The sequence below is a fragment of the Octopus sinensis genome, linkage group LG8 (genome assembly GCF_006345805.1).
Source record: "Octopus sinensis linkage group LG8, ASM634580v1, whole genome shotgun sequence".
Lineage (NCBI taxonomy): Eukaryota > Metazoa > Mollusca > Cephalopoda > Octopoda > Octopodidae > Octopus > Octopus sinensis.
Window position 1 is genome coordinate 820558 of NC_043004.1, and position 20977 is coordinate 841534.

General features: G+C 37.4%; 1 protein-coding gene across 3 annotated transcripts in view; it reads left to right on the plus strand.

Annotated features, from left to right (window-relative positions):
* LOC115214944 (kelch-like ECH-associated protein 1) overlaps positions 1–20977 on the plus strand; it is a 178916-nt gene that overhangs the window by 106092 nt on the left and 51847 nt on the right. The window contains exon 1 of one of the 3 annotated variants that reach the window (XM_029784029.2): positions 10417–10899. The exons of the other annotated variants lie outside the window; for them this stretch is intronic. The gene's annotated coding sequence lies outside the window, so the exon portion shown is untranslated. Of the gene's footprint in view, positions 1–10416; positions 10900–20977 lie in introns of those variants that run through there. 3 annotated transcript variants of the gene reach the window in all.

Below are 20977 nucleotides of genomic sequence, written 5' to 3' on the forward strand. Positions count from 1 at the left end.
CTTAATTTCTTCTGAAAATGTGTGAAGTACCTGAAATAGTGATGTAAAAAGAAAAAGAAAAACCATGTAAAATAGAACTTCCCGTTTGTTTATTTTGTATAGAATTATTTTGCAGATCAAAAATAAAACAGCCGGTTGTTAATGACTTTTTTCTTGATTGATAGATTGGTTTCTGGGGACTGTTTTTCGTAGATACTAGAAATTTAACAAGTTTTATTTGATTAATACCAACTACCAACGGCCATTCTTGCATTAAATAGCGAAAGAAAACAAAAAGAAAATGAAAAACAAAGAGCAAACGGAAAACAAAAAGCAAATTGTTTGTTGACGATTATTTCGCTGTCGGAATCAGAGGAATTAATTATGAGAGTATTTTTGAGATAGATGTATATTTTTAGAATATTTCCTTGAGAAGATTGCAATCTTGATTATGATCAATGGCAGATTGATAAATCGGTAACGAATAGTGTTGGGTTCCTGATGTCAACATTAACAGAACGGCTGTTGAAGCACGTAGCAGGTTTAACATTGGAAATATGCATAATGAGCAATAACACCCTGACAGCCATCTTCACAAACAAGAGTTCTTCTATGGAGTCGCTCGTTCTGCTAGATACAACAGTCACATTACACCCTATATCTTAAAACAAGAATGCGTTCTTTGGATGTTGTAGTCGGTGGAAATACGTGGAAAACCTTTGGTCATAGGTTCTGCTAGACCAGGCCTATCCTGCAGTTAAGTAATAACAATAATTCGTTATGAGCGAAGGAGGCAGTATTAGTACAAAATAGCAATCTGTGTTATCATACTTAAAGTAGATACACAGATTTCCCTCGGACTTATAAGGCCATCTACCCTGTTTCCACGGCGTATATAAGTGACTGAAATCACATAATTCCTTCTCAGCAGGATTCCGGTCCACTGAATGGTTCAAAGCCAACAAATTTTGAGAGGAGGGATCAAGTCGACTACATCGACCCCAGTACTTGACTGGTACTTTATTTTATCGACTTTGAAGGTGTCAAAGGCAAAGTTGACCTCGGTGAACTCAGAATGTGAAGGGCCGAAAGAAATGTCGCTAAGCATTTTGCCCTACGTGCTGATCATCCTGTCAGTTTGCCGCCATATTGTATCGTACAAAAAAAACACAAAGAGATAAAAAGGTCCTTTTGTAAAACACAACAGATCACATTGACTTTTCATACAAGTTACACGCGACTTTACTCCATTTTTTCACTCTTTCAATTTCTGAGTAATATCTACCTTCAAAAGTTATATACAGTAATCCCACGATTATCGCAGGTGTTACGTTTTAAAACCTCCCACGGAAATAATTAAAATCTAAAAAAAAAAAAAGATAAACATCTATCGGCCGCAGACCCGGACATACTGAGGAGTCCGCGATATAAATTTACATATATTAGCCAGGAAAATCCGCGACGTACTGAGCGCGTGATAGGTGAACCGCGATGTGGCTAGTGATTTCTGTACACTGGTAGAAAACGAAAGAAATAATGTTTCTACCGAAAATTTATCCACAGAAATCCTTAACTCTTACCAAAAATGTCTAAAACGTAGTTTATGAGACTGTATCTCCAAAACACCTTAGATAAACTGTCCACTAGTGTAGCTGGGGCCGGGGCGGTAGGGGCGGTCCTCCCCGGGCGGAACTTTTGGGTCTGCTGTAGGCAATATGTGTTTTTCATGGGGTCCGGAGGCGGCAAACGGAAAGGCCACCCCGGCGGTACACACTCTAGCTACGCTGGTGAAACTGTCTTAACACCATAAATACAAACCAGGAAGTAAAGCGCTTATTCTGATTTAAAAAGAGATCACTGTCCTATAATATACTAGGGTCTATTTCAGCAATCTTTAACGTTCATTGTTAAATCATTTTTAAAGTCAAAGCAAAACTTTGAAAGGAAATCAAGAGAAATAAGTGGTGTGATGTTGTTGGTGTGTTACGTTCGACAAATTCATGCAAACGAGGCTCAGATTTCAATGGTTTATTGTTTAGTTTAGTCTTTTCGAGGGCGAGAGAGAGAGAGAGAGAGAGAGAGAGAGAGAGAGAGAGAGAGAGAGAGAGAGAGAGAGAGAGAGAGAGAGAGAGAGAGAGATGCACATTGTTATAACGTATTTAAGTTATTCAACACACGATATTTTGTAACTCATTTAACTTCCTGCGTTAACAACGTCGTCATTCTCCCTAAAAAAAGTGACACCTTGCTATGACCGAGATACCTAATGTACATTCACGTCAGCTCACACACGATTAAATATAATTATTTTCACTAATCAAAAATTCCCTCTAAAGTTATATTACGCTAGCGTCGAGTCAACTTTAAACATACAAACACGATCATTCTTTTAAAAATTAATTAGTTCCTCGGTAAACGAGGAAAGGCATTTCTCATGACCTCACAACCAGCGTCCCACGGGCTTGTGGAATCGATAAAGCTGTTTCTGTTAAGTCTGAACATTAGCAAGTTGAAGGTGGTAGGAAAAGAAAGGAATAAAATAGGAATTCAGTTTTTTCCATTTTTTTTTCGCTAAGGAAGGAATTATTGTTAGTCAGTGGTTCTCAACCTGTGGTCCGCGGATCCCTGGTGGTCCGCAAAGGTAATATTGAGGGTCCATGAACTAAATTCAAAATTTCGTAAATATATATATATATATATATAGTCAAAATTTATAGAAAAGACGAAAACAGGTGTGCGAACAACAAGCAGGTGTATTAGTTTGACGCTCGGGAAAATGAAAAATTCTTTTACATATGCAGCCTACGCTCTTCAGCAGACAGAAATAAGAGAAAATAAGCAGAAAGAGAATTAAAAAAAAACCTTATAGATTTACCGGTCAAGCATGACGAATTTACCGATACTGTTATCGTACATAGGTAAATGTGCTTTCTTCGTTGTGGTTTAATTAATAATGTTAGTGTTTAATCCATCCTAGAATTAAGATGGAATAAATGTGGTGATATCTAAAGTATGTTTGTCCCCAAACAACATTTATTTTTAGTGCTGTGGACACCGCCGGACTGAATGGTACTGCTCAGGTGTCGAAACCATAGTGATATCCGTGGCGGCAGCTGATGATGGAGGTGTGTTGTATTGTCGGTATGGCTGTTATTGTACGTGCGGAATAGTTTTATAAGACATCTATTTGATGTGTGTGTGTAAGGATAAGCGTCTTAAAAGGGGTCCGTAGGAAAACTCATTTAAATAAAAGGGGCCCTTGGTAGTGAAAAGGTTGGGAACCACTGGTGTAAATGTTTAATGAGGAATCTAAGGAATGAGACGGACAAAGGGATTAATCATCATCATCATCATCATCATCATCATCATCATCATCAATAACAAGCCCTGGACGTTATTGTCTCGAGTTTTATGGTTCACAGAGTCGGTCACCCGATTTCCATGGCGTGTAAGCAATCGCAATCACAACGTTTTCTCTGAACGGGACGCTAATCAGTGGCAGGGTTACCCATTTACCAGCTGAATGGACTGGTGCAAAGTGAAATGAAGTGTTTTGCTCAAGAACACAACACGCCGCGCCCAGCCAGGGTATCGAAAGGGTTACGGGTCACTTGAAAAACAGGATCCTCAAGTTAAGGTCAGCATGGTGAAACAAGATTGCTTTCCGAGCTCGAGAAGCGGTGCTAGGACTGAACTCAGAACCACATGGTTGCAAAGCGAGTGTCTTAACTACTCTGCCATGCCAGCTCCTATGCAAACTTTTCTACGAATTCATTTTAAACAATCCCCAGTATTCAATTGGCTTTTAATTGGGACCTCGACATTCTGTTATCTTTCTTTTATTTGTTTCGGTCATGAGACTGCGGCCATGCTGGGGCTTCGCCTTGAAGAATTTTTTTAGTCGAATCAATCAACCATAGGACTTAGCTTTTTTAAAAGCTTGGTAAATAATTTATCGGTCGCTTTTGTCGGACCGTTAAGTTACGGGGACGTAAACACACCATCACTGATTGTTAGACAGTGGTGGAGGACAAACACAAAGACACATACATGCACACACATGCACACACACATATACATCTATCTATCTATCTATCTATCTATCTATCTATCTATCTATCTATCTATCTATCTATCTATCTATCTATCTATCTATCTATCTATCAATGAGGAGGGTTCTTTTAGTTTCCGTTTATCACATCCACTCACAAGGTTTTGGTCGACCCAAGGCTAAAGCAGAAGACACTTGCTCAATGTGTCATGCAGTACAACTGGACCCGGAACCACGTGGTTGGGATGTAAACTTCTTACCACACATCCACGCATACGCCCATTAAAAACAACAACAATAACAACAACAAATCAGAAAAACGTGATAGCCGACACAGTGAATAGTTTGGGATAAATGCAGTATTGATGTTCGTGTATTGAAATCAGTGGCTTAGCTAATAGGGGACGAAGGGCAGCGACCGCTCTCACAGAGTACATTTTACAAAATAGGCGCCTTTCATAAAATGTATAATCAATGAGTTAAAAATTTTCTGGTAATGTGTCACGGCGCCATTTTGTTTTTTACGCCGACGTTGCTTACTTCATTTGAAAGGAAGAAAATCATTGACTCTTTGAATTCATGAGGTTTATTGAATCTATTTATATGGAAAACAAAATTTAAATATAAAAAGTATAAAACAAATGCGATAAAATATGGTGTGACGTTTCCTAAACACGTCTATTACATTGGACAGATGCAGTGTTACCAGAAGAAAAATTTCTGTCATAACAAGGAACACATTTGTTATATAATTTTACTTACGTCTAATGAGCCCTCATTATCCACAAGAACTTCATTTTTTTTTTACCCCGGTTCGCCGATCCCTGAAGTAGATGGTGATGCACACTTGCCTCATCTCACGTGTCTTTGAATAAAATAAACTGTTGAATGATTTCTGTTCGACCGTGTCTGCCAAAAATTCTAATTTCATCTTACCTGCGTGGTCAAAATACTTTAGATCTAAAGCAATTAATTTTGGCAACAACATTTTTTAATACCCAAATCTTTTATCTGTTCTATTTATAACCGAATCTCCGGATACTAGAAAATATTTAACGAAGACTTCTTTCGTGCATCAACTAATCTTTTTCTCGTCTATGATTCATTATAGCCTCTTTGTCTTTTACGTTCCTTGCACTGCTTCTATTCTGTGTTTACATTTTTGAGGCAGCTTGGTTGATCCACTCTTCCTTTGTTTGAATTGAGACATTCTTAAACTTATCTCGTACGTTTTTCATAACTTTTACAAAAAGCAGAATCAGATGAGAAGCCGTTACCTATCTTGATTGTTATTTGTTCCTTCTCGAGCCATGCCTGACTAATAAAGGGCGGTTTCCCGGTTTCAATGGCATGTAGGTTCCTCATCTGAACGGGACGCCGGTCCATCACAGGTGAGCTGCTAGATGCAAGAGGAAAAAGTGAGAAAAAGTTGTGGCGAAAGAGTCAGCAGAAATTCGCCATTACCTTCTGCCGGAGCCGCGTGGAGCTTATGTGTTTCGCTCATTAACACACACATTGCTCAGTCTGAGATTCGAACCCACGATCCCTTGTCCACGAGTCCACTGCTCTAACCACTAGGCCATGTGCCTCCGTACCTTGATTACATTTTTGTAATTCTTTGGATGAGCAATACTCGCAGAAATTCCAAAGTGTTCTTGAAAATTGTGAGGTGGTTGGGGGTTTATTGAGAAGCATGACATATCTTTTGCATGTTTCAGTAACTGAACTGCAGCCATGCTTGGGCACTGCCTTGAAGTGTTTGGTCGAAAAAATCGACCCTTCTACTTAATTTTTAAAACCTGGCTCTTATTCTGTTGTTCTCACTTATTGAACCGCTAAGTTACCGGGACGTAAATACTCCCACACCGTTTGTCATGTGGGGCAAACAAAGGCACAAGGACACACACACACACACACTCACAAACAAACAATCATAAGCACACTTTCACAAACACACATACACACACAAACTAAAGTCAACTAAAGTCAAAATTTAATTATGTACACAGCGGAATAAAGGATGCAGCTTCTTTAACTTTGGTTTAGAATCCATATATTTCACCCAACATGGTGCTTGCTCCATCGTAAGACTGACTGTAACACAATTATAGAATCCCTTGACATTTTGACTGATGGAAGTTAAAAGTTCTTCCTCCAAGCAATTCACTGAATTGTATAAATCGTTCCCCGGAACTGCAGTTTATGACTATATATCGCAGACGTAAAGAAAATTAAGCTGCACCAACAGCAGAGTCAACAATTGTTGCAAGGTACTTAGTCACTTATTTTCATTGTACCTCGGAAGGGTCATATGCCAAAATAAGCACACGCACCAATTGTAGTTCACTTCTTTTATTATTATTAGTCAATTGATTAACCATTTAACATATTAACTAATCGATTGTTTGATTAATCATTCGATCAATTAATCAAGCAGCTAAGTTTGTTAAAGACTCGGAATAGAGAGGATATGTCATTGATGAGTTTGCGAATGGCGACGAAAGGGTTTTGAATAAAAAAAAACCCTAATTGATTGATTGATTGATTGAACGATTAACCGAAACGTTCAATTAGTGAAGTGGTTCAATAGTTAATTGACAAATAATAACAGAAGTGAAATAAAATCAGTGCATGTGTTTATTTTTGGCATAATGACCGTCCCCAAGATAAAACAAAATGTGTTTCAACACATGAGTTCACATTAAGAAACGAAATACAAAAACTTAATATTCTAAACTTTGTCACTTTTTTCCCCCCAGCTATTATAATTGTTAGAAAACGGTTTAAGTATTGAATCAGATGTTTTTGTATGTCAGAGCAGAGGTATCTTTCATTTCTGTCGCTGAATAACTGTTAACTAAATTGCACGGAAAAATTGTCTTCATTTGTACTTGATAAACCCAAACCTTGATATCGGTGATTATCACAGAATGCCAATCTCTATGTTCCCCATCTAGAAAGCTGCATCTACATACAATACAGATTAGAATCATCCTCGTACTATCTTTTACATTTCTGCCGCTATAAGGCCAACGAAAAACAATTGTGCCATTTAAGAAACGATGTATGATAAGGAAGAAGTGCTCTCCATATTTTTTTTCATCGATTTTCTTTTTCTTGTCAGATTTGTATATACTTTTACTATATAAACTGCAGGTTATATATTAAAGGAATAACCGCCTTAAGGCATGGACACACTGAGAAATTTCCCAGGGAACTCGCGAGTCTAGGGCCCAATTCTGATCTATGTATGAGGTGGTTTAGTGTCAATAAATACTACAGGGCCGAAAATTGATTTTCCCGAGGGCCTACAATGCTGTTAATTAAAATACCATCTCCGAGACTGTTCCTGTTAAAAGAAACCCGCAAATCAGTTGCAGTTTGATTTTGAAGTTTCTCTTTTTTAAGTGGGTTTACTGTGCGTTCACACACAAACCTAGAGCATATCTGCGACTGCTTACCTACTATTATCTAAGACTAAAAGGTAACGATAGCTTGGTAAGGTTGGGTCTGACGCCTAATCTAAATGCAGATTCCGGCCTCTGATCCACAGGCGTGCTGTTTTTGTCTTTCCGATCGCTACGATAATGGCCCCTGCTCCTCAGAGCTTTTTGATCAGAGCAAACTAATCCGTCAGGTACTCACTCGTCTCTCCACTTGTGATCATACTTATTATACCTACTCTCCACCACCAACTCAGCCACTATAACCACCATATCCAGTCCTATCTCCCCAGAAATTCTCCCCCTGGAATATTCTCGCTCGTCTTTCCTGTCGCTGTTGATCATCAACAATTTAAGGGGGATATTATCGGCATGTGTGTGTGTATGTGTTACTATCCTCACATCGCTTGACAACCGGTGCTAGTTTGTTTACGTCCTTCTTTCTTAGTTGGGCAAAAGAGGCCGATAGAATAAGAACTGGACTTAAAACAAACAAACAGGTGCAGGGGTAGATTTGCTCAACCAAAGCCTTCAAGGCGGTGCCCCAGCTTGGCCGTATACTAATGACTGAAACGAGTAAAAGTTAAAAGATAAAAGTTGCTTGACAATAGCCAAGATGCGTCTGTTTAGCCCAGGGGTAGCGAAACTTTCTTGTGCGACGGGCAAAAATTTCCAAAGATAACGGTCCGCGGGCTGATCACAAGTTCTAATTCTTATATTTGTGCAGATCTTGTATATATCTCTGTATAATTCGATATATAGTTCAACACGTTAAATTAACGTGTAACATCTGCATCAACGCCACCACTTTATATTATGACGTTTATATTACTTATGAGGTATTCTTTATTGACCAGCTAGAGTGTAGTTGGGTCACAAAGGGGTGATATAAACATAGCTATATGTGTTTTATAGGGAAAACAAAATTTCCATTCAAATGGCAATTACCGGACGATTTTCTGTTCGAGTTTAACCGTTTTAAGTCGTAGTGGAAACGCGACCTTTGTCGCAAATAGGCATACGAATATTGTATGAATAATATAATTGAAAAATTTACTATATTCTGTACATACGAGTGTACCAGCCTACAAGCGCAATACAAATAGGCTCGCGGGTGCAATTGCGCCCGCGGGCGGGGGTTTCCCCACCCCTGGTTTAATTGGTCGACTCCTAGAAAAGCAACTTGAGTTAGCAGTCCCATAGGAAGAAGTCAGTCGGCTGTTGTGTATAATTTTTGTTCTTTTAATTCATAAAGCTTCATAGAGTAAGATTTCAACTATTTTTACACATTCACGAAATATCCTTCGTTAACATACCGAAGAATTTATGATCACACACACACACGCATATGTACATGTATGTGTAAGTATATATGTGTATATACATATACATATATATACTACATATACGTTACATACATACACACACACATAAATACATACATATACATTACATACACACACATATATATGTATATATATGTACCTCTCTAGCAGTATATTGGATATATGTTATCCCATGGTGGGTTGAATTTTCAACCCCTATCTCATTTTATATATATATATATATATATACATATACAGACATATACATACACACACATAAATACATACATATACATTACATACACACACATATATATGTATATATATATACATATATATATACACATATACAGACATATACATACACACACACATAAATACATACATATACATTACATACACATACATATATATGTATATATATATAAAATTAATTAAGGGTAGAAATTGATATTTATCAATTAAAACCAGTGGTCTAGCATATTAAAAAAGAATCCGAAGATTAAAATATTTATATATACCAATTAAGGACTGAATACGAAAAGTGGACAGTCAACATGCTAGATATAGACGTCAAATCGCCATTCTCCACAAAAGATTATGTTCTCAAATCAAACTCATCATCATATGTATATATATATATATAGATAAATATATATATATATACATATACACACATATACATATACACACACATATATATTTATATATATATATATACCACGTATACATTACATACATACATGCATACACACACATATATATGTATATATATATACACATACAGACATTTATATATATATACTACATATACATTACATACATACACACACACATAAATACATATACATTACATACATGCATACACACATATATGTATATATATATACATATACAGACACATGCATACATACACACACATATATTTATATATATATACTACATATACGTTACATACACACACATATATATGTATATATATATATATATACATATACAGACACATACATACACACACATATATTTATATATATATATATATACATATATATACACTACATATACGTTACATACATACACACACATAAATACATACATTACATACATACACACATATATGTATATATATATATACATATACAGACACATACATACACACACATATATTTATATATATATATATATATATATATATATATATATATATATATATACTACATATACGTTACATACACACACACATAAATACATACATTACATACATACACACACATAAATACATACATATACATTACATACATACATGCATACACACACATATATATATATATACATATACACACATATACATATATATATATATATATATATATATACTACATATACGTTACATACATACACACACATAAATACATACATATACATTACATACATGCACACACACACACACACATATATATATATATATACTTATACAGACACATTAGTCACGTGCAAATAGTACAAATAATCTAAGTAAAACATCTCAACTACAGTAGAGAGAGACCAAAACCTATTCAACAATATGAACAAAAAAGAAAAAGTTGAATGAACCGGTGTCGTCGGATGTCAATTTCCACGCATGCTCAGTGACGTTACTGATCAGCAAAGTGTAACCCACATTTTCTCTTTATTTATACATATTTCTCCAAATAATAACCGATCGTGTAATTTCTCCATATGGCCTGCAGTTGCCATGAATTAACCATTTGTTTTAAAGTTGTTCATGGAGTACACGTTTAAGATGTTATGCGACTGTAAACAATTCATTATGGTTGTATTAAACCCAACCTGGAAGTTGTAACGGTGACTCATTATCGCATTTCCTCGTTCATTCTTCTATCCCGCTGCAACTAGATCCGTGACATTTATTATTATCGCTGTGTTTCGATAGCAGACTTTAAACATTCAATTAATTAATTATTATCATTATTATTACTGCTACCGAAAACAGAAACAATAACTCGATTTGTCAAACACTGCTCAACTCAAGCAGTTCTCTTTTAAATCGGACTCCCCCCTCCTCAGTTCCATCTCAAAGTCTAGTCATGGAATATTCAAGGTAGGTATTCCTCTGTTAAATACTTTTCCCTCTCTTTCTCTCTCTCAAAGTAATTCCTCTTTGCAGAGTTGCGTTGGCAGGCTGCATTACCATACTCACAGACAGTATACTCCTCCTACAACATATTTCCTACTAATACATATTCCTAGTATGCTTATAGTAATGACTATTCATGTGCATGCACAAATATAAATGTACATATGTAATATTAAAAAACAAACAAACCAAAACAAAAAAAACACTTGTTTTCTTATTCAAAGTAATGTCCTTAATATTTAAACATTTATAATTAATTTACAACATGTAGGGATATGTTTGCATTTTTAATATCTTTTTACATCCGAGCTAGTAGACCAAATGTGCCACGCATGCATCTATCTATCTATCTATATATATACTCGCGCGCACTCACATACACACGATATATAGTTTAATATTTGTGAGTTCTTTCGCTTTAGATCTTGTATCTATCTATCTATCTGTCTGTGTCTTTCTATCTCTCTGTCTGTCTTTCTATCTTTCTGTCCGTCCGTCCGTCCGTCTATCTATCTATCTATCTATCTATCTATCTCTTTCTGTCTTTCTATCTCTCTGTCTGTCTATCTCTCTGTCTGTCTGTCTTTCTTTCTATCTCTCTGTCAGTCTGTCTTTCTATCTATCTGTCCGTCCGTCCATCCATCTATCCATCTATCTATCTATCTAATTGGTCCGGGAACGAAGTGCAGTGTCAATCGCTTTTTCCCCAGTTTGGGGTACTGTATTTTAACTCTTTACCTTTTCTTCCATATTTCTAAATAATTGTCTATAACCGTTGATTATTGTCAATGTCAGTTTTCTCAGGTTGAGAGAGACTTCGCACTTTAAAATGTCACATCTCTTGAAATAAATGAAGACAGGACGAACTTGAACGATTTTTTGACGATTAAGCTAAGGTTTATGGGAAACATGTCGAAGACCTTTAAACTTTAGTCATCACTGCATCGTAATTGTTTTATAGTTAAAAATAATAAATTGTGTACACTGTAGGAACTTGAATGGGTGCGTGTGTAATTGCCATCAGTTTTGATATTAAAGACATTCCCTTTTTGGAAGTTTCTGGAAAGATTTCATTAAGTCTTTTCCTTTCATGTCATTCCAGTTCTTTTAAAATGACGTGATTTGTCAGTACTTGTCTCGGCAGGGTACTGTCATTCTTTCAACAACCCAGAAAATGGATAATAACTACATGTCATGTAGTTTTCTCCTTTTAACGGTCTGCTTTAGACAATAACACCTTCTTGGATGTCTTCGGCTGCCAAATAACACCCGATCTCTAAAATTAATGTCTGTTTAGTCTTATATCCTTATTGATACGTGTTGCATTGCTGTGAACTCTTGGGAAATCATTCCTCATTTACGCTTCTTTTGTTGCATGAGCTTGTAATCCAAATATTCTTTGAATCTTTTATTTGCGCCACGATTCGCAACTCTCACATCCACTTTGACACATACACACACTACACTGCATTGTGTAGAAGAGAGAGAGGGAGAGGGTGTATGTAAAGTCTAAAGTACTATTTATACGGTTGTAGTTGCCCACACGGCGCACCGTTGTATATTATCCACAAGCGTACAGAACACGGTGGCTAATGACATTCATAAAATACGTTCACACAATACAGATTTTTAGTATTGTCTTTCGTGTTAAAAAATAAATAAAATAATTCGTGTCTGTGATCAAGCTGTCACAACTTGTTGAGTTGAGCACTCCTCACCATTTTCAGACTTAAGTAGTAGTAAATCAGTCAGCTGTTAGCTACGCGCTCTTTCCTTTCTCTTTACGTAGGCTTACGTACACACACTAACATTCACATCAGCATTTCCTCTTGTAATCTTGACTAATTTTATCATATTTCCTCTACGTTTCATCGCTATTTTCCTCATTTCCCTCCGTGATTAACTCTACGCTCGCATCCCAGAATGTACGCGCAGGAAATCCAAATGAGATATATATTTATAAAAAGCTAATATTTCTTGTTTGCTTGAGGTCTGCAGCAATATGCATCTCTGATTTTAAACTTTGCATATGTGCAAGTTAAAACATCTAAAATTGCTTTAGTTTGCAAAGACGAAATGATGTAATGCGGACATATTGTTCCCAGATTTTTGCATTGATTTTACAGAAAGAACTCCGTTGGTACATGTTATTACCCATGCCATTATCTGGTGTTCTTCCTCGAAAGCAAACCACCCCCGTATTGACGCAAAATAATTTATGTTTAATTTGTGCTACATGAAAACTTCCGTGATTTTTATAATGTCTGAATAAGCTGGAGTCCTATTTAAAAAGTATTCTCTCCCAGGGTTTCAATATATATTATTACCAGTTAAGTAAGGTTTGGAAATATACATGGGAATTGTCAGAAAAACATTTTTTTCTTGTATTACAATCAAATTCTATTCCAAAATGCTAAGCTATGCCAACTAGGAATTAAGACAGTCCCTATGTTTGGTTGTTATGCAAATTGCATAAGCTTTGAGGATAAGTTTGAACCGATGACCTTGTAGTCAGGCCCTTCAATATCTCCCTCTTAGCCTTCTGTTCATAGCTGCTTTTGTTAACTACTTTTGTCTAAGTTTTCTTCTTGTCCACACAGATTATTACTGTGCTGTGCTGGTATCATGTATAAAGCACCCAGTACACTCTGTAAAGTGGTTGGCATTAGAAAGGGCATCTAGCTGTCGAAACTGTGCCAAAACTGACAACTGGAGTTTGGTGCAGTTCTCTGGCTTGCCAGCTCCTCTCAAACTGACCAACCCATACCAGTATAGAAAACAAACATTAAATGCTGATAATGACGCAGGAGTGGCTGTGTGGTAAGTAGCTTGCTAACCAACCACATGGTTCCGGGTTCAGTCCCACTGCGTGGCATCTTGGGCAAGTGTCTTCTGCTATAGCCCCGGGCCGGCCAATGCCTTGTGAGTGGATTTGGTAGACGGAAACTGAAAGAAGCCTGTCGTATATATATATATGTGTATGTGTGTGTTTATGTGTCTGTGTTTGTCCCCCTAGCATTGCTTGACAGCCAATGCTGGTGTGTTTACGTCCCCGTCACTTAGCGGTTCGGCAAAAAGAGACCGATAGAATAAGTACTGGGCTTACAAAGAATAAGTCCTGGGGTCGATTTGCTCGACTAAAGGCGGTGCTCCAGCATGGCCGCAGTCAAGTGACTGAAACAAGTAAAAGAGTAAAGAGAGAGAGAGATGATGTCTGGCATGATTGTGTGGTTAAGAAGTTAGCTTCCCAACCAGATGGTTCTAGGTCCAGTCCCATAGCATGGCACTGTGGGCAAGAGTCTTCTACCATACAGCTGGGCTTACAAAAGCTTTGTGAATGAATTTTCTGACAAAAATTGAAAGCAGAGTTGCTTGTTGTGCGTGTGTGTGTGTGTGTGTATATTTGTCTCTTTGTTTTAGCAGTGCATGATTGTTGTAAATGAATGTTGTCCATTTCCAATATTCTATGAAAACATGCCTAGCCAGGAGGAAATATTTACCTTGCTTGAAAATGGGTAAGTGTAGATGATACGAAGGGCATTTGGCCATAGAAAACCTGTCTCAATAAACTCTATCTGACCATGCATCTCCAATATGCTTGTTTATTCTTGTGCTGACAAGGAAATTTGTATATCACTCACAGACAACCTATAGCCCTGCTTACTTTCATTATGACTCAATTCCTATAGCCTATTGGTTACAAAAATGTTTGCCTATACCTGCTCTTACTTGACCTGATAGAAATAGCAGCCTAAATTTCCTTCAAACCATACTCAGCCTTCATAAAAATGAGCATTTTGGATGATATACTCTGGGTGATGTTATTTCTGACAATCTGATTGGATGGTCATGTCTTGACTACCTTTTGATCATAGGTCTGTCTGTCTTGATAAACATTGATTTGGTGTTAAAGAAAATTGGTTTGTCTATGCTTTGTCAAGTAATTCATCCCTGTCATCCTCATCATTTAACGTTCATTGTCCATGCTGGCATGGGTTGGACAATTTGACCAGAGCTGGCAAGCTGGGGAGCTGCACCAGATTCCAGTCTGATTTGGCATGGTTTCTATGGCTAGATGCCCTTCCTGATGCCAACCACTTTACAGAGTGTACTGGATGCTTTTACGTGACACTACACGGGCACTTTTTATTTCCATGTTCTGATATAAACTTGGGACTTCAGAATTTTAACACTCTGCATTTGAAACTTTGCAATGGATCTTTCTACAGCCCTTATTACTGCTTCACCTGTCTCTAACCTCTGTCTCATTAATCTGCTTTTATAATATTAATAATTGATGTTGTTGCTGCTACACCAGTCATGGCAGCCACACAGTTCTAATAAGCTATGAGCCACTGAGGGAATTTATATGTGGTTGCTTGGCCTGCTTAAAAATAGCAGCCAAATTACACACACACACACACACTTATACATACAGTGCATTTTAAAAAAGGAAGGATTCATTGAGGGCAAAGTCCTGAAAATAAGACTAGATGGTCACAGTTGGATGATATTTGATCAAAGATCTATTCAATCAAGGCTGACCTAGGGTTAAATAACAATAACCAAAGCTTTGCTAATTGACTGTTTACGAAAAAGATTAGCTAATGTAATCATTGTTAGAATGGCTTTGAGCATTGATCATCTCCATCAGAGCTGACCTACGGCTAAATAATTAACTAAACTTGATTAGTAGTTATCTTGATGGCTATCCAGAAGTTTTTAGTATTTCTTCAACTGTTGCTGGTGCTGCTCCTACAGCACCACTATCACTTGTGGCACTGGAGGGTATTCTTGATTTAATATTTGAACCAAATATTAAATTAACCGAAATTGAACTAAATCCTATGACTGGCATCCGGCCGTTGCCAGTGCTGCTGGACTGACTTCTGTGCAAGTGGCAAGTAAAGAAACACTGTTTCGACCCTGTTATTGAGGAGACCTATTGAGTCAAGTATATCAACATAAAAAATGGAAATTGTAGTTGTGATCCCTGTGCTGGTGGCACATAAAAAGCACCATCCGAACGTGGCCGATGCCAGCGCCGCCTTGACTGGCTTCCGTGCCGGTGGCACGTAAAAAGCACCAACCGATCGTAGCCATTGCCAGCCTCGCCTGGCACCTGTGCTGGTGGCATGTAAAAAACACCCACTACACTCACGGAGTGGTTGGCGTTAGGAAGGGCATCCAGCTGTAGAAACACTGCCAGATCAGACTGGAACCTGGTGCAGCCTCCTGGCTTCCCAGACCCTGGTTAAACCGTCCAACCCATGCTAGCATGGAAAACGGACGTTAAACGATGATGATGTGTTACAATGAAAGCATCAACAATGATAGTCTGAGATGAAATAATGTTTTAGGTGTCTCCTAAAGCTAAGTCCAAGGCAACAGCTTGGCTGAGCCATTAGCATGTCAGATACAATGCTTAGCAGCATTTTCTTCTGGTTCTTACATCACCGCCATCATCATCATCATCATATGTCTGTTTTCCATGCTGACATGGGTTGGATGGTTTGAGAGGTGCTGGCGAGCTGTAGGGTTGTACCATCTATGTATGGATGCTTCTCCTCTCACTCTTACGCACCCTGTGCCCTCCAGTCCTTGTCCAATGCTGATTCTTTCCCTGCCACCTCAACAATGCTATCGCAACCACATTAGCGTGCATGTGTTACACCCGCATGCATAGATACCAGAAGCATACATATGTACACACACACACCAAACAAACGCATGCTATATATATATATATATATATATATATTCTTCCAGACAAACATGTTCTCACATGCATGTGTATATATCAGGCACTAATGCACATGTATGCACACACACACACACACACACACACACACACACAGAGTCTCTCTCTCCCTCTCTTTCTCTCGCTTTGGCCTTGCTTCTGTCAGCTTCTCAGACAGCAAGACACCAAGCAGTTCAAAATATTTTCCTTTCCGATGCATATAGTGTTGCTGAAATTCCAATCTTACCCCCAAAACCACCATGTGACCTGCCTTGACCAAAGCAACCCATTTTCCAGTAGCCACTTGAACTTCCTGTGTTCCTCCATTCGATAATCTTAGCCTGAATGAATCAGGTTTCTATTAGAAACCTGTGAAATTTTTTGCTGTTGAGAGCCAAATCAAACTTTTAAATAATAATAATAATAATAATAATAAAGCAAACATAATTTTCTTATGGTTTCTTAAACATTCTCTAGAACAACACTATGTACAAAACCAAATATATGGCACCCTAACCATAACACCAACATGAACTTCCAACTTGTTGTCTCTTGAGGTCTCTGGGTGAGACTTGGAGTCAGCTTGTACAAATGTAAGCAAAAGTCAAACATAAAATAATAATAATAATAATAATAATATTGGTGTTAGGAAGGGCATCCAGCTGTAAAAACCATGCCATATGAGATTGGAACCTGGTGCAACTCTCCAGCTTACCAGTTTGTCAAACCATCTAATCCCTGCCAGCATGGAACGTAAACACTAAATGAATAATAATAATATTAATAATAATAATAATAATAAATATATATATTTATATATAACGGGAAGCTTTATGAAAATAGAAAAAAAGACGAAGGCAGGTGGAAAACAAACAAACAATTGTATTAGTATGGCGCTCAGGAAATATAAATAAAACAAGTCTTTAACGTTTCGAGCCTACGCTCTTCAACAGAAAGATACACAGAGAGAAAAAAACACAGAAAGAAGGAGAGAAAAAAAATGCGTGCAGTAACTAACGAACCAACATGGCGATGTACTAGCAGTATTGCCTTGTGTAGCTCGGGTTTGTTTCGATCCTTTAGAATTGGAATTTTTGAAAAGTAAAAATTCTGCATTATGTAGCTTGTTTTTCTCTTTAAGTGAACATTTTTCTGGTTGAAATACACCGTAAAATGGCGACACAGCAGTAAAAAAATCATTAAAAAATAGGGATTTTCATAGGAAAAAAAGCACCTTTTTGATGTAAATAATTTTTGGTGTTAATCTGGTCCGATTTGAATTTTTTCTTCTATGGATGGAAGAGCAAGCCTTCTTCTATCATGCTCTCAATTTTGGTCAACTTGCACTGCAGGGTCTCGGAATGAGATTGTGTTAGTTGAAGGCTACCAAACCTGCCATAAACAGACAACTTAAGCTTTATATATATAGATATATGTATATATATATATGTACACATGGCAGGTGTATACATTAACACATTGGTGATTAAAATGTTAGTCTTTCATGCTTTAAGTATGTAAATAATATCAAGACAACCCTCACATACGTGCATGTGTCTATATATGCATTATGTATGTTCTTGAAGCATGACTGACAGTGCGGGCATCAATGGGTGAATGTTTACATTTGTACAAAGGCTGTGAAGATGCACCCAGCTATTTGCATAGTTTGTCATTCAATGACAAACTATGCAAATGACAATGTTGAAATACATTCCTTATTTGGAAACAAGTAAAGGTTGGTGACAAGAAGAGCATTCAATAGTAGAAAGCTGCCTTAACATTTCTCGTGTAACCGACGCAAGCCTAGAAAAAGCAGATGTAAATATGAAATGATTGTGATAGAATTCAAATTTCAAATGTAAAATGTTTGAGGCACAGGAGTGGCTGTGTGGTAAGTAGCTTGCTTACCAACCACATGGTTCTGGGTTCAGTTCCACTGCGTGGCACCTTGGGTAGGTGTCTTCTACTATAGCCTCGGGCCGACCAAAGCCTTGTGAGTGGATTTGGTAGATGGAAACTGAAAGAAGCCTGTCGTATATGTGTGTATATATATATATATATATATATATATGTATGTGTGTGTTTGTGTGTCTGTGTTTGTCCCCCACAACATCGCTTGACACCCAATGCTGGTGTGTTTATGTCCCCGTAACTTAGCGGTTCGACAAAAGAGACTGATAGAATAAGTCCAGGGGTCGATTTGCTCGACTAAAGGCGGTGCTCCACCAGTAAAAGAGTAATACTGAAGCCCAACTTAGTCCTATTATATGACTGTCCCTGCCAGCCCCGCCCTCAAGTTGCTAAGTGTCACTATTAGTATTAATAACAACGATAATCATCTTCATTTAATGTCCGTTGTCCATGCTGGCATGGGTTGGATGGTTTGACTGGGGCTGGTATGCTAGATGGCTGCACCAGACTCCTGTCTGATTTGGCATGGATTTCTACAGCTGGATGCTCTTCCTAATGCCAACCACTACCAGAGTGTAATTGGTGCTTTTATGTACCACCAGCACAGGTGCCATTTGCTCAATACTTGTATCTACCATGACTGCAATTTTGCTTTGCTTGATAGGTCTTCTCAAGCACGACATAATGCCAAAGGTCTCGGTCATTGCCCCCAATAATAATAATAATAATCCTTTCTGCTATCGGCACAAAACCTGAAATTTGGGCGAGTAGCCTAGTCAATAACACTGACCCCTGTGCTCAACAGGTACTAATTTCATCAACCCCGAAAGGATGAAAGGCAATATCAACCTTGGCGGAATTTGAACTCAGAATTTAATGCTTGGCAGAATGCTAATGATTCTGCCACCTTTGGGAACCAATAGGTTTTGAGGGGAGGGGGAAGCCAGTTACACTGACCTCAGTATACTTGACTGGTATGTATTTTATCGACCCAGAAATGATGAAAGGCAAAGGTGACCTTTGTGGGATTTGAACATGGAACCTAAAGACGGATGGTATATCACTGAGCATTTTGTCCTGCATGCTAACCATTCTGTTAGCCCACTGCCTTCAATAATAATAACAATATGCAGTACCAGACAGTGGCTCTCGTGGCTTCTGATCTTAGCTGATTGGAAGTGTTATGTACATTGTTTTGTCTTGGTATAAAAGATGGGCTATAGCAAATGTTCTGCTCAATAGCACAGATTTGTCTGTCAGTTGTTTGACCTTAACCAGTTGAGCATGTCCCTTAGTGGCTGACGATATGTACATCCCTGATAATGAGCAGAAGTAGTGGGGAGCATCATAGCCATGTGTTGAGAGGGATACTTTGGGGTTTGAATAATTTACCTTTGGAAACATGGGTGGTTCGTTCAACATCCTTAAACAACCCTTATTCAGGGACCTTTTGAGAGGGATGGGTTACTTGACCAGAAGAAATTTCTACCTGGGCCCGACCTGCAATGTCATGTGCTGTTTATCTTGGTACGAGATCACCATGTCGTACACATATGGTTGTGATGCATGTGCTTGGTGTACCCTTATCAGATGGGTAGTCATGATGGGTATACTGGGCTTCGTATATTTTAACCCAGTGTCACTTTGATGGCATGCACTGCTCTCTCACTCAATAATAATAATGATAATAATAAAAGTAATAACAATAGGTTTAATTATTATTATGCAACTTACTCAACACTGAAAGGCAATGAGGAAACTGAGCATGACTCTCAGCAAATATTTAGCATCACAATAAATTAGAAACAACAACAACCCAACCAATAACACCTATCTTAAGAACACAGGTGTGTACCTCCTCCTGTGAAAAACAGTTTCTTTATTTCTTATATGACAATAGAAAACCAGGCATGCAAAACATATTCACTGAAGTGTGTATGTGTGTGTGTGTATATATATATATATATATATATATATATATATGTACGTGTGTGTGTGTATATAGATATATAAAATGATTATTAATGTAGACATAAAAAAAAAAGAGAAAAAGGTCAATGTAGACAGCAAATCTAATTGTCTGTTTACTTGTCTCTGTCAGCGTGGGTGTAGGTCTCATATTTTAAACTGTATGCATGTTAATATTAATAGTATGGGAATTCAGAGAAGCAAATAAAAAAAAATAATTGCAGTCTCATTAAATTATATTTTGCTACATATTACATAACTTTTATTATTTCTTTGTTTTTTTTTATTTTTGGTTATTTTGCTTTTCATTAAAATAGTTTGCACATTTATTCATCCCTTCATTTATTCGTTCATATTCCAAGAATAACTTGAAGGCATTTTGTGCGGTTAATATTATGAAAATCTGTTAGGCAATGAACT